A 15761-nucleotide genomic window follows, 5' to 3' on the forward strand; every position below is an offset into this window, starting at 1 on the left:
TTCACCTTCACTACGAAACCCAAAAAGGCCATATGTTTCAACAACTTAAACAAGATTCAGTTATATGGTCTTACATTAGAATCCATAAAAAATGAAATGAAAACAAATACCATTCCTGAACACAAAATAACCCCATTCGCAGCCACAGTAAAACCAAAGCAAAGGAGACCCCATTCGGGAAACTAAATCAGAGTGAAATCAGTTAATTCCAAAAAGCAAAATACAATTCACCATCTCCAATTAAAATATCACCAATAGCATTGTACTCAAACTTTTCTGCTAAATAACATAAACTAACTGATAACTCCAAATATAGAGAATAACAAATGGAAAATTTATGGCTCTAACAAAAACAAATGATAAAAGTTTGGTAATTTAGTCATCAACCCATACAATGAAAATGGAAAATACAAAAACTAACAAGTACAATACTAACTCTTTCTTCCTTCTCTCCCCGTCTATCCATGCTGTGAATACAAACATGCACAACATTTGTGCGCAGTTTCATTGCTCTATAAACTCTAGCGCGAAGCACAACATCGTGCTTCAATCTTCTGCAGGCAACGCCCTCGAGACCAAGCCCTTGATAATGTGTCGACATTGAAACCTGCCATATCAATGAACTTCCCTTATTTATACACGTTTCTGGACTTCAGTATATAGTTATGGCATCTAGTGAGGCGAATGACTGCTTGCTAGGAGAAAAGTGAAAACTCATTCACAGCCTATTTTCTATTTCTTTTACTCATTTACTGTGTTCAATTCAAGCAAGGAACCTTTAAAATCTGAAGTAGGCAGCAGATGTAAATTTTATTCTTAAAACAAAACCAATTTCATTAGTGATAAATGCACATGATAAGTGATAAATGCATAATCTATGACAATCCTAAGATAATATATACAACCATTGGTGATAAGTGATAATCTTTGTTTCAATTGATTCAGTAAAATCTGAAGTAGGCAGCAGATGTAAATTTTCTTCTTAAAACAAAACCAATTTCATTAGTGATAAATGCACATGATAAGTGATAAATGCACAATCTATCACAATCAAGAATAAATGCACAACAGTATAGAAGAATCAAATATCATTCTCTTTTTTCAACACACACGTAAAAAAACAGCTTACACCATAGAAAAACAGCTTACACCATAGAAACAAAGAATCAAATATCATTCTCCTTTTTCAAACATCATATTGAAAAAGGCTTCATACAGAAGCCGAAAATATGAAGCCGCCTTCCTTAGCTCGGATTCAAAAGCCTCAAGGCAAGAACAACAGTATAGAAGAATGCAATTCAAGAATAAAGTATACCACAACATAGGCAGTAATTTCCCCCAAACAGACACCAAATAAATGAACTATATATAGTTTCATGCAATTCAACTTATATAGTCACCACCTAAAAATAATATTTTTCTCTACAAATAACACTATCAAGAGTATCTAACTTCTAAGGGTTTAAATTAAGGGCAAGCTTCACTAAACCAAATTCTCAGCAAGAATTTAAGTCAATCATATCATATTGATTGCATCATTTCATCAAGAACACAAATTTATCACACTAGAAGAAAGTAGCAGATGTAAAATCCCCCCCCCCCCCCCCCCCTCCACCCTTTTCTCTCTCTCTCTCTCTCTCTCTCACACACACACACACACACACAGTCACAGAAAGCTAATGAGCAAAGAAATCATAAACAAGTATAAATTTCAACAAAAATAAAATAGAAATATATACTGAATAGGAAAATTTGTTAGTTTATAATGTAAACCTTGTTTAAGGGATGTGCCGTTGCGTTTCTGAAGCTTGCATTCTGCAGAAGCTCTAGAAAAATGAGGCAATGAGGATACCTAAAAAAGGAGGCGTCTGATATTTAACTTGGAACAGATTAAAGCAAGAAGCTGACAAGTAAGAAGCATAGATAAAGGGCCAAGACAACTAATAATGCAAATATCAGACTTGAAACAATTCATTCTTTATTTTATTTTAACTAAGATACACCAACATCTAAGCAATGAGATAAAGACTAAAGCAAAGTAGCATACATCTAGAATGCAAATCAGCTAGAAGATGGACAGTACAAAAGTTGTGATGGAGAGAGAGAACCAAGATACTAAAACCTCCAGCATATATGGAAATACATAGCATAATTAATCAGAGAAGCATACTGTATTTGCTTAAAAAACATTCCTTAGATTGGTTGTAACTTGTAAATTCTTCACACTTTCAAAAGTGCAGTAACTGGAAAGCTCTGAATACCACCTGTTACCTCATAATATCTACAACATAAACTTTAAAACAGTACTGTAGAGAAATATGCAGATCACTACACAATATACAGATTAGGGAATAAGACCATATACTTAAGATATTGCTGGAAAATATATTCAAATACTAAGGGGAAGGAAATCTACACGAGTACACAAAAACTGAGCTACAAAGTTGAAATACTAACAAATATGAGCTCAAACAGGCGCTTGAGCACTAGGTAATCAGTCGAAAAACCACAGATCTAGCTCGTTTCGCCATTAATTTGCCCAATTAAATCGAATCGAAGCAAAAAAAACATATCAACTATAAACAATTTGCAACTCATAAACGCATAAATATCTAACTACACCAAAAAATTAAACTACCTCTTCATCTCCTTCGACTTCTTCTCTTCATCCTCGTCATCGTCTTCATCACCATCATCGTCGTCGTCGTTCAGGGAGTCGGCGAAATCACCGGAGGCAACAGCGGGAGACGAAAGAACTTCCAAATCCTACCCTTCCAACGCGGAACCGAAGACGAAAACCGCAAAAACAAATTCTTTCAACTACAATCGCAACACCGGACACGAAGAGGAAGAATGCGAAGCAAAACCCTAGAACTGGAATCGCCGGGAGTGGAAATGAAAAACCGCGAAAAAAATGACAGTAAAAATTATGAAAACTTTACGGAGTGAAATGAAACAAAGCTTCCTTTCAAAAAAAAAAATTAAAAATGAAACAAAGCTTCCAAGGGAAGCTTAGAAGCTTTGCCAAGTGTGGGCCCGGACGGAAGATATTACAAAAATTGCAAACTTAAATAAAAAAAAGAAAAAAAAAAGAAGAAAATACACAATCACATGCCAGCCGGGCATGTGGGACCTACGAATGTAACTTGGGTTGAGTTAAACAAAGCAAATAATAAAACTAAAATGAATTAAAATGGAAGGACACGTGTCGATCATCTGGCACCTAGGTACAATGCACCTAGGTGCAAGATGGAAAAAAACCTATCTACACATACACACTATGCTATGCTTCTCTACCTATATATATATATAACAACTATGCATCTATACAAATGTACGCGTCTACTAGATACACGTGATCGCTAGTCGTCGTCTCCTGAAATCCTGCTCGTCGCATCGTCAACTTCTACTTTCTCACTCGGCTCCATCTCCTCGCTCTCGTACTCGTCGATCAGTCGGTAGACGCTGTCGTCGCTCGGCTCATCCTCAACGTCAGTGTCCATCATTGGTCCAAAAATCGGCACCTCGGGAACAGGTACCCATGTCTCGACTCCGTCGGCTGTAGTATGACGCTGCAATGGCTGAGTCCGTCCGTAGCCGACCGTCATCTCTGGAGTCTCCTCATCCGGGTCCTCCTCATCACTGTCAAGGTGTGCGGGCCGAGAACTTTCCTCCTGGGCGTCTCGGGACGGTGGGTATAAAATTGAGTGTATATACGTCTGAAAAGCCAAAGTGCCCAGCTCAGGCAACGGGGCAACCCTCGGATAAGGATCAAAGGGCACATACTGCATCTGAGGCTCAATAGAAACAATCGGCTGCGCCGACTCAACAGGTGGCAATGGCAAAGGTGCCGTCGCCAGTGTCAAATTCCAAGGCGGTAACTCGGCGCTGGGAAAAAGGAATAAGTGATAGAAACGTAAACGGGTCATACTCTACCACTGGAGAGTACGCCTCGAAGACCATCGGCTCTGAAACATCAGGCTCAAAAGAAACTGGAATCGGATCAGCTGGAAGTAGAGGGGCAATCGAAAATGGCTCCTCGGGAAATGGGGGCACAACAACAAGCTCCCCTCCGTGGGCTGGTCCCTCCGACTCTCCATACGGCGGTGAAGGTGACTCGCCATAAGCAAAGTAGCGGTGGCTCAAAGTCGCGATGAAGCCACGAAAATCGGCGCTCACGAAACGCCCGAACTCAGTCCTCAAGATATGTTGCGGCACCAGCGAAGCCGCCTAGTTTTGCCACTCGGGTGGCAGCTGTGGAATTAGGTGAGTGATGGCCTCAGCCTCGTCAATCCTGTGGATACTAGCCTCCAACCAACAACGGTGGTAATGCGCTAGAAATTCTCCAAGAGTATCGCCCTCTCTCGGTCCAATAGTCCTGAACCAACGGCGCATCGCCTCGCTATATCGTCTCTGTATCGCTGCCTCTTCTCGACTTCATCCTCGTTTGGTACGGTAGGGCATCGGCTATACTAGCCTCAACATCTCTCCTCGTATTCCACATCAATTGCCTCGTATCAGAATCCATCATCTCAAACAATTTCGTCATCAAAACAATACATAACTCATTAGTGAATCAAACTCAGCTCTCAACAGGAAAGCAACAAGAAACAACATCAACCTCTTACCTCATTAAGCCGGAGGAGATGGGGTGCTGGGGTTTCGTTTCGAACTGACTCTCAAACTAGCCTAAGAATTCAAATTAGACTAGTACTCAAGTTTAATAGAGTAGAAGCAATCAAAGGTTCAACTCAGTCAAGCAATAGACTCAGAGCAGATGACCTGCTCTGATACCACCATGTCGCAGCCCGATTCCTGACACTAGTGATAGTGGGGTACGAGTATCAATACGACTATTTTTAAAAGAATAAAAGATAAGAAGAATAGGTCGAACATCAAGCGGAAGCTCGCATCAGAGCATGCTAAGGAAAATCATCATAAATTAACCCAAGGGTAAAATCGTCAATGTCATCATAACTTCGTAAATATCAGGAATTTCAAGATAAAAAACAAAACGGGTATCGCTCATTTTTCGTAAGGAATCATAATATGCAGAGTATCGCAGCAAAAGGCGAATCGATTATATGTATGAAGACATATAACCGTGAGTACATTGCTTAATTTCAAAAGAAAATCAAAGTATATCACTCCTCAAGACTTGATCGTCAAAAAGGAAATACGATAAAGTAAATACATCCTCCAACAACTCCCCACCAGCACCAGACCAATCTCGCTCCTCGCTTAGTCTGCACATTTAGAAATACATGCAGGGCGTGAGTACATAATACTCAGTGGGCAAACGCCGAAAATCAAGAAAGGTGCTCTTAGAGCTATAGGTTTGAAACTTGCCACATCTCAGCAATACACAGGAATAAATTTAGCGTAAATGAACCTGTGTAAGCAGTTTTAATAAACATCATAAAGAAATGAATGAATGACAGCTGTCAAAGATTTCAACATGCATGTACCACATCTACAACTCATCATCATCAAAGGTACTGAGAAGTAGGCCTCCTTCTCGAGCACCGTGACCGGCCGACCCGAAGACGGCTCACGGTCACCTCTGTGTACACAACCCTGCTTGTGGCAGGATCCGAATTCGTCTCATCTCATCAGTAGAGGGTAACATACAAGCTCAACATCAAAAATTGGCAAGTCAAACAGTTCTCAAATATCATTTATCTCAAGACATTTGACAATTCATAACATCATCAAATCATTTTAGATAGCTCGAATGATATATGTATCTCAAAATATTGCCCACCTGAAGTCCTTCGCTAGTTTCGGAATGAAAACAGGCGACTTACTTCTTCGTCTCGCTCGGTCTTCATAATTCATCATCATCGTCAACGAAGGTTCATGTGATAAAACAAACCTTAGTTAGAACTCATTACTAAAATCCAATCTCGTCTCAACGATAACTTCTCACTCAACGTCTATTTACCCAATAAAACTCAATCCCTAGGTATACTCAACTTCTAAGGATTCACACATCCTACTCTCGACTTAACTCTCAACTCGGATTATACTCATAGCAATCAAGCACATAAACAAGCATGAACACATAAGCATATAAAATTCACACATAGATAAGTCAAAAACAACCTTCACACTGCACTGACTCGACTTCAAAAATTAACCTGTTCTGACTCCGACATTTCCTGGACTCGAGACTCATACCAAAAGAAAGGTTCTTCGAGTCTAGTTTCATATAAAAAAAAGTAGAGTCAAAAACTCCAAGTGGTTTTCGAGATATGACTGTTTTACTACAGTCTACCATATTCGACAGTTTTGAGCAATCGAAAACTTGTATTTTTGAAAAATAGTAAATGTTGTCAAACTAGGCTCAAATTTTTTGGATATCTATCTAACACAATAAGATTAGTACCATAAAAATTTGGAAAGCTATATCACACAGGAAGCTACTGAAAAGAATGACTCTTTCCCCTGTTCTCTGAAATTGTCGGTAGAAATGTGCAGTTTAGGTTTTGTATTTTATAAAAATAGTAAACTAAGTCCAAATGACTTGAAAATTTACAGGGATGCTCGAGACTCATATAGGGACTTTATATAAAATTTTCAAAGCTTTTTGCGATCTAAAAACCGTCGATCACAGTAGGTCAGTAGGCCGACGAAAATCACCAAAATCTCATCTCAAACTCTTAAATGCTCAACTCAACATTCCTTCAAAAAAAACCAATCAAAGCTCTTTTTAAACCTATATAACACTCAACAACATTCAAACACATTATAAAACGCATCATACCCAAATTAACTCTCCTCTTTTACATCTTAACTCAAATCTCAAGGGAAACGTTTCAACGAACGCATCAATTCAATTCTCTTTTCATTCTCATGCTCAAAATTACCCAAACACTCATTAATGACCTCATACATCATATAATTCATTTTACACATATAAATCCCCTTTTTATCATTTAACTAAACTCTAATGATAACTCATGTATCAACGCAAACTCTTAACAAAAGCATGACAAACGTTCACATAATGATCATAAATCAATTAGACCTCATTTTATCATTCATTGCCTTCTCAAAATATGAAAACTCAAAAACTCATTCAAACTAAACTAAGTCCAAATTTTACTTAGCTTACAATAGACTTGATCAAACATACTAAAACACTAATATCATACTCAATTTCATATATCTTAAACCAAATCACTTAATAGACACATAGACAAGAAAGTCCTAATTTTTATTAAACTAAACTCTTTGAAATTTTATAAACACACACGGATCTTTAATCTCATCATATATCTATCAATTTTAATCATTTAAACTCACATATACTCCATCAATTTACAAATTAGAGCATAGATACACATATCCCTAATTTTAGTAAACCAACTCATATCAAAATCATCAATTGACATCATCAATTCATCATTTAAACCATCAACTCAAAAGTTCCCAATTTTGGGTAAACTAAACTATATCAAACTTTCACATCTCTAAGCACATACTTCACAACACCCATCAATCATCAACAAACATCATATAAAACTCATTTTTCACCCCAAATCAAGAAAAGAAAAAGAAATTTTTTTGAATGGTATGAGACCCATATTTTCGAAAATTTAGAAAAAAAATGAAGGGGGTGATTTTCTTGCTTCAAACTCTCAAGAATACTCACATACAATCTCATACAAGTCTAATCTATGAATATGGAGATCACTTACCCAAGTTTACACCAAATATCAAACTTTCTCTCTCTAGTCTTGAAGTCAATCTTCAAGGATCTCCTTGGATTCAAGTTGATAGGAGGTGTTTAGGTAAGATTTTGATGGTGATTTATGTGTTTGGTATATTTTTGTGAAGCTTCGGAGGTCTCATCTATGGTTAACAATGGTGGAAAGCGAGAGGTGAGGAAGATGAGTGTTGGGCGAAAATGATGAGTGAGGGAGAGAGAGGTGGTCGAATGTGGTGAGTGAGGGAGAGAGAATTTGCTTTACAAGATATGAATTGATCTTGTGATCTTAAAGAAAGATTTGTAAATCTTATGGAATATATGCAATTAATGCATTGATCTCTCTCACTCTAATCTCTACACTTCTCTCTCTAATCTCTACACTTTCAATCTCTACTCTCTCAATAAACACACTCTCAATCTCTACTCTCTCAATCTCCACACTTGGCAATTTGTGGCATTTAATCATATGGTAGAGAAATTAAAATAAAGTGTGAGAAGGGTGATTAAATAGAAATCACAATAACTATGAAAATGTTACTCATTAATAAGGTACCATAGTATAATTATTCATGTGACCAAAATAAAATAATTATAGCACTAACATTAGTGCACTCACTCAATTATAATATTCCTCTTCGTAGGAAAAATAATTTTAAAAAAAAAAATCCTGCTTGGAAAAATTTCCATAAACCGGCATCATTCGATTTCTCGGTAAAAATAAACTGCACTTGCTTTGGAAACTTAATCAAAATTCCAAGTGCTAAAGTCTCAAATATAAATCATAATAAATTGGTCACAATGACACACATCACAAAAATCACATAATCAATCAGTCACGTAAATTCACATAACGTCACATCAAAGCAGTCGGCAAACACAAACAGACTAAACGTCTCTCTGACCGACTCTTTTCATCAAGGTTCCCACTCTTTCTTCCTCGACTCTATATCAAACTCATTATTCCTATTTTCTTAATAGGACAGTCAATCTTTGTTAAGTCGGTATCTAGTAATTCTATTCCCGGTAGTCGGAAATAAAATAAAATCTCAACTCAATTCAATCAACATCTCTATCTCAACTCATTTATCAAATCTCATCACTCTAATTCCATCATCGGTTTATTCACTCGTATCTCTATTTAAAAGACAAACTGTCTTATCTACTCATAAAAAAAAGTAGTCTCGTATTTCGACATCTCAGTACTCTCAATAGTGTTAAGACACTATCTCACAACATGAGGAAAAGTATGGGGTGTTACATCCTACCTCCCTTAAAAAAAAATTCGTCCCGAAATTTGAGTTATTCACCTTCGGGAAAAAAAAACTCTGGGTACTTCTCTTTCATCTTCTCTTCAACTTCCCATGTTGATTCTTTTTTACTGTGATGTCTCAATTGGATTTTCACCAAATGAATCGACTTGTCCCTCAATTGTTGGATCTTCCAGTCCAGCATAACATCAGGTCTCTCTTTATAGCTCAAATCTGGTTATAGGGACACTTCTTCTTGATGGATGACGTGGTTTGGATCAAACACGTACTTTCTCAATTTGAGAAACATGGAAAACGTCATGGACGTTCGCGAAGCTCGGAGGCAACGCTAGTTTATAGGCTACATGGCCTACTTACTCTAATACATCATAAGGTCCTATATATCTCGGTTTGAGTTCTTGTTAACTTGAAACAACATGCTCCCCGAGATAGGGAGAAACTCACACAAACATCATTTCTAACGTCAAAAGAATCTATCAGTGATTACTCAACTGTTTGATTTTCTTCTCTCGATTTTGCTAATCGATGCCACATTTCATGGCTATGTGGTCCCACTTCTATTGTGGAAGTCTCTAATAGGTGTAATTTGTATAAGGTTGCCAAAGTGGCGCCTTCACGTGTTAACACGTCAAACATCTTTCTACGAAAGATGCTATCTCTCGCTTCTTATTCTCCTATCAAAGCGTCGTTTCAGTCTTGGCACATTTTTATACTTTCCGCCTGTGCGGTGCAAGGGGTATCATGAGCTTCGCTCGTGATTTCATTCTTCAACTCTTCTTTATCAGGCACACACAGTCTCTTTCTTAAAACTAAAATGGCATTATCTGCCGCCTCTTAATAATTCTCCCTTTTCTCGGTTCGAATCTTCATTCGCAACCTTTCCATCTTCTCATCCTCTCTCTGAGATGTGACTATTCTCATTCGTAAGTCAGGTGTAACGTTCAGTGCAGAAATTATTATTTCTGTCGTTTGTGGTGGTATTACTACCTCCAAATTCATCTTCTCGAATTCCTTGATCAGATTTTCGTCTCGAGTAAGGAGAAATCCTAACTCTCCCTGATTCTCTCTGCTTAACGCGTCAGTTACAACGTTAGCCTTTCCAGGGTAATAATTTATTCCACAATCGTGGTCCTTCACTAACTCTAGCCATCTTCTTTGTCGCATGTTCAGATCTTTTTGCTCAAAGAAATATTTGAGACTCTTATGATCGGTGTATATCTCACACCGTGCTCCATAGAGATGGTGTCTCCAGATCTTCAAAGCATGCACTACGGCTGCCAATTCTAAATCATGCGCTAGATAACTCGTCTCGTGTGGTCTCAGTTGTCGCGAAGCATACGCTATAACTCTTCCTTCTTGCATCAGTACACAACCTAGACCATTCTTCGATGCATCAGTGTACACTGCATACTCTTTGTCTGCTTACGGAACAGCTAACACTGGGGCAATAGTAAGCCTCTTCTTCAGCTCTTGAAAACTTCGCTCACATTCGTCCGTCTGACGAACTTGACTTCTTTCTTTAGCAGGTGCGTCAATGGCTTAGCGATTTTCAAAAAGCCGTTAATAAAAAGTCGATAGTATCCTGCTAATCCCAGAAAACTGCGAATCTCGTGCGGTGTGATTGGCAATCTCCACTCCTGTACCGCTTGAACTTTCGCTGGGTCTATTTCAATTTCTCTCGCAAAACACTATGGTCGAGAAAATTGACTTCTTCAAGCCGAAACTTGCATTTGCTAACTTCGCATAAAGCTTTTCAGCTCGTAATCTCTCTAACGCGATCCTCAAATGCTCTTTGTGTTCTCGTTTACTCTTCGAGTAAATCAGGATATCGTCTATGAGGACTAACACGAACTTGTCTAGGTATTCGCGAAAAACGCGGTTCATGTGATCCATGAACACTGTCGGGACATTCGTCAAACCGAAAGACATATCTTCCAAACATCATTGAGTTTATAGTAATGCCATAATGCATACGCGATGCCGTCTTCGGAAATATCTTCCGATCGTATCTTCAGCTGATGGTATCCCGTTCTCATGTCAAACTTTGAAAAGGTGCTCGCTCCTTGTAGTTGATCGAACAGATCATCGATCCGGGGTAACAGATATTTATTCTTTAACGTCACTTTGTTCATCTCTCGATAATCGATACACAGCCTCAAGCTTCCATCATTCTTTTTAACAAAAAGAACTGGTGCTCCCCACGGGGAAACACTGGGTCGAATGAAACCCATATCTAGAAGTTCTTGGAGTTGCAGCTTCAACTCTTGCAACTCAGCAGGGGCCATTCTGTACGGCGCTTTCGACGTCGGTGCTGCGCCGGGCTCTAAATCAATAGTAAACTCGAGCTATCGATCTGGGGTAATCCCGGTAAAGTTTCAGGAAAAACGTCTTTGTACTCTCGTACAACTGGCATGTCATCAATATTTGCCTTGGATTCGTCTCTCTGGTTCAGATATACAACGTAAGCGGTTGTATCTTTTCTCCGCAAGAGCTTTCTTGCTTGCAGTACCGAGATGATCGGCGTCTTCTTCCATTTTCTCTCAATACCAATGAAGGAAGTAGATTCTTGGCCAGGTGGCTGAAAAGATATTCGTCTCTCCGTGCATTGTATCTTCGCACGATTCTCCTCTAACCAATCCATTCCCAAAATTTATCCAAGTGCCACATATGCATCAGTCTCAGATTTCTAATCTCGAGCTTAATCGATCTTAACTCGAATTCTAAGTTAGGGCACACGGATGAAACTGTAGTAATTCTGTCTATGGGTGTGGCTACTCTGTAGAGGTTGTGGAGCAGGCTCTACATTCGGTTTCGAACAAAAATACTATGGGCACGTCATTCAACTCGCCTATATCTGACAAATTTCCTCTATTCTTGTCAGGTGCTTTCTACTCAAGCGCGAATAGTCTCTGGTGGTGCGGTTGATTTGCCTGCGGGGCTGGTGGTCGCCTTCTTGACTGATGTGGTCGATAGGCTGGCTGTTGTCGCTGTGGTGGAGGTAGCGGTAGAGTTCCCTCCATTGCTTTGAGTTGTGGCCGAAACTGACTCGGTCGTCATCCGCTTCCACTTTGCCAACGATTCGGACACCAGTTCGAGTAGTGCCCGTTCCTTCCGCAGGTGTAACAGCTATTCTGTCTCATCTTGCATTCTCTCAGACGTAATTTATTGCTCTTCAACAAGTCGATAACCCTCGCGGTCCTTGAAAGTTTACTGCTTCTGGGGCAGTTGGGCCAACATAAGGCCGTTTGTCTCAGTTCTGATATCGCGGTTGCTCATTCTGACTCTGCCACGGCTTCTTGGTACCTTGACTTCGGTCGTCCCATTTTCTCTTTCCTTCTTGCCCTCGTCCAGCAAAAGTTGTTTGCACGTTGAGGTGCTCCAACTCGTTTGGGGTGCTGAAGCTCAAATCACGTTCCCTGGCTGCATTGTCAGTTCTATATCAAATGCTCTATTTAATGCTTCAGTACACATAACCGCACTCTGACTCGTTAAATCGTCTCGTACCTCTTGTCTCAAACCTGATCGAAACAATTTTTGACATCTTCTCGTTCATCTCTTCTCGATATGTGGCATACCGAACCAAGTCGCGAAACTGACGTTCGTGTTGAGCTCCGGTTTTATTGCCTTATCTCATATCATCAACTCTATTTCTTTCTTCAATCGGTTTTTCTTTCTCGACAAAAGTCTAAGGGAATATATATATCAACCTTAGAACTAATTCTCATAACTCACAAATCATAAGACTCTTACTCAACATCATATTATTCTCTCAATTCTCATAACTCAACGTCAAAGACATATTTAATGTCTATCATCGCAACATCAGCTCAAAACTCTACTCAAGCATAGAAACTCTCCGGTCATCGTTATATAGACATATAAGAAAATTTTCTCTTTCGAGAACTCTTACTAATTGTGGGGCTTAACGAAAATAAAACATCCCCTAATATTACGACGATGCTACATCTATACTAGTCATCATCTCAGTCTGCTATCGTGAAAAACATTATCTGCTCTAACCCGTCATCTCGATCTCCTTGAATCTGCTATTGCCTATTCTGGCTTAGCATCACTTCCTCTCATCCTCGAAATGGTTAGATTTCAGCATACATGGCTAATATAAGAAAATCCATAATCGAAAAGTCGTGCTCGTCCCGTAATAATATATTTTACGTCTGCTCCCGTAAATCGGGTTTCTTCCAAACACTCTTCTTGTTATACCATCCTAGTTACCTAGACATTCCTAACTCTTGTCGGATGTGGTAGGGTAATAGGATGTAATGAATAAAAAAAAATGTCTGATCTTGAACAAGACGAGCTCAAGTAATGGAATGATTCCATAATAGCTAGTGCTATTTCAAGGATAATGAAGAAGTTACAATCAAGGTAAGATCAAAAGTTAGAACAGAAGCTAGAATAAAACTGAGATATGATATGATGGGAATAAATCAATGCTGGAAGTAGAAACAATCCACTAAGTGGAAAATGAATAAATTGTCCACTGTTAAAGCAAGGGGTAAAGATTTCCAACACAAACGGCTCAGGCTCAAACACAGTGGATCTGGAAAAAAATTTTCAATAGCAAATAGTTCATCTCCCGTTGGAGTTCAAATGGATGCAGAAAAATTTAAATACGACCAAGCGGGATAAGGACTCAATAAGTCTACTCTCATGACTACTCTAGCGATGATACGCGCGGTCCCGGTGAAAGTACCTCTATTACGAAGTACAATTGGTCAATAGTATCTATGCATCCCATGAGGTCTCCATTATACGTTCGTCCTATTAGGGTCGTGTCTATAAATTGCGATGAAATCTCTAACTCTCGTCGTATTATCTCAACAGTTGGTTTCTCTGCTCCTCTCCTTCATCTTCTTCTCGGTTTATGTTCCTTCGGTTCCCTCTTCTTCTCGGAGGTATACTATAAAGGAAAAGGAGTTATATAACTATCGACTTCTAAACTAACCGTTCGTCATTACAAAATATAAATCCTCGTTTTCTCACTTCACTTCTATATCTCATGTGCGATCTCAGAATTCTAAAAATTCTCGTCTACTCTATTTCTCGTCTATCATCGTTCGTAATTCTCATCAATCTCTATTTCTCATTTATCATCAAGCATCAACATCATCATCATTCTCAAAGCTCTGATAAAGATAGTGAAACTCACTAATCATTAACATCTTTGTATATATATATATAAGGAAAAATTGCCTCTCTCTCGAGGTCTTTTACAAAAGTAGGATCCTATATACAAAGGTCCTAACACTAAAATGATGCTTTAACTATACAAGCATCATAGGTACTATGTACCTATAGATATATACTATCTACACATACACACTATGCTATGCTTCTCTACCTATATATATATGTATATAACAACTATGCATCTATACAAATGTACGCGTCTACTAGATACACGTGATCGCTAGTCGTCGTCTCCTGAAATCCTGCTCGTCGCATCGTCAACTTCCATTTCCTCACTCGACTCCATCTCCTCGCTCTCGTACTCATCGATCAGTCGGTAGACGCTGTCGTCGCTCGGCTCATCCTCAACGTCAGTGTCCATCATTGGTCCAAAAACCGGCACCTCGGGAACATGTACCCATGTCTCGACTCCGTCGGCTGTAGTATGACGCTGCAATGGCTGAGTCCGTCCGTAGCCGACCGTCATCTCTAGAGTCTCCTCATCCGGGTCCTCCTCATCACTGTCAAGGTGTGCGGGCCGAGAACTTTCCTCCTGGGCGTCTCGGGACGGTTGGTATAAAATCGAGTGTAAATACGTCTGAAAAGCCAAAGTGCCCAGCTCAGGCAACGGGGCAACCCTCGGATAAGGATCAAAGGGCACATACTGCATCTGAGGCTCAATAGAAACAATCGGCTGCGCCGACTCAACAGGTGGCAATGGCAAAGGTGCCGTCGCCAGTGTCAAATTCCAAGGCGGTAACTCGGCGCTGGGAAAAAGGAATAAGTGATAGAAACGTAAACGGGTCATGCTCTACCACTGGAGAGTACGCCTCGAAGACCATCGGCTCTGAAACATCAGGCTCAAAAGAAACTGGAATCGGATCAGCTGGAAGTAGAGGGGCAATCGAAAATGGCTCCTCGGGAAATGGGGGCACAACAACAAGCTCCCCTCCGTGGGCTGGTCCCCCCGACTCTCCATACGGCGGTGAAGGTGACTCGCCATAAGCAAAGTAGCGGTGGCTCAAAGTCGCGATGAAGCCACGAAAATCGGCGCTCACGAAACGCCCGAACTCAGTCCTCAAGATATGTTGCGGCACCAGCGAAGCCGCCTAGTTTTGCCACTCGGGTGGCAGCTGTGGAATTAGGTGAGTGATGGCCTCAGCCTCGTCAATCCTGTGGATACTAGCCTCCAACCAACAACGGTGGTAATGCGCTAGAAATTCTCCAAGAGTATCGCCCTCTCTCGGTCCAGTAGTCCTGAACCAATGGCGCATCGCCTCGCTATATCGTCTCTGTACCGCTGCCTCTTCTCGACTTCATCCTCGTTTGGTACGGTAGGGCATCGGCTATACTAGCCTCAACATCTCTCCTCGTATTCCACATCAATTGCCTCGTATCAGAATCCATCATCTCAAACAATTTCGTCATCAAAACAATACATAACTCATTAGTGAATCAAACTCAGCTCTCAACAGGAAAGCAACAAGAAACAACATCAACCTCTTACCTCATTAAGCCGGAGGAGATGGGGTGCTGGGGTTTCGTTTCGAACTGACTCTCAAACTAGCCTAAGAATTCAAATTAGACTA

The 15761-nt window shown here is 39.9% G+C and overlaps 2 long non-coding RNA genes across 2 annotated transcripts; both read right to left on the reverse strand.

The window, feature by feature from the left end:
• Nucleotides 1-315: 315 nt before the first annotated feature.
• On the reverse strand, nucleotides 316-3200 carry LOC131011588 (uncharacterized). Its single transcript, XR_009097034.1, has 3 exons — nucleotides 2639-3200; nucleotides 1774-1852; nucleotides 316-607 (listed from the first exon to the last, which is right to left on the reverse strand). It is a non-coding gene; the product is annotated as an uncharacterized LOC131011588 (long non-coding RNA).
• Nucleotides 3201-4986: 1786 nt separating this feature from the next.
• On the reverse strand, nucleotides 4987-7941 carry LOC131011589 (uncharacterized). Its single transcript, XR_009097035.1, has 3 exons — nucleotides 7704-7941; nucleotides 5765-5825; nucleotides 4987-5246 (listed from the first exon to the last, which is right to left on the reverse strand). It is a non-coding gene; the product is annotated as an uncharacterized LOC131011589 (long non-coding RNA).
• Nucleotides 7942-15761: the final 7820 nt, after the last annotated feature.

Source organism: Salvia miltiorrhiza, chromosome 2 (assembly GCF_028751815.1).
Source record: "Salvia miltiorrhiza cultivar Shanhuang (shh) chromosome 2, IMPLAD_Smil_shh, whole genome shotgun sequence".
NCBI classification, from domain to species: domain Eukaryota; kingdom Viridiplantae; phylum Streptophyta; class Magnoliopsida; order Lamiales; family Lamiaceae; genus Salvia; species Salvia miltiorrhiza.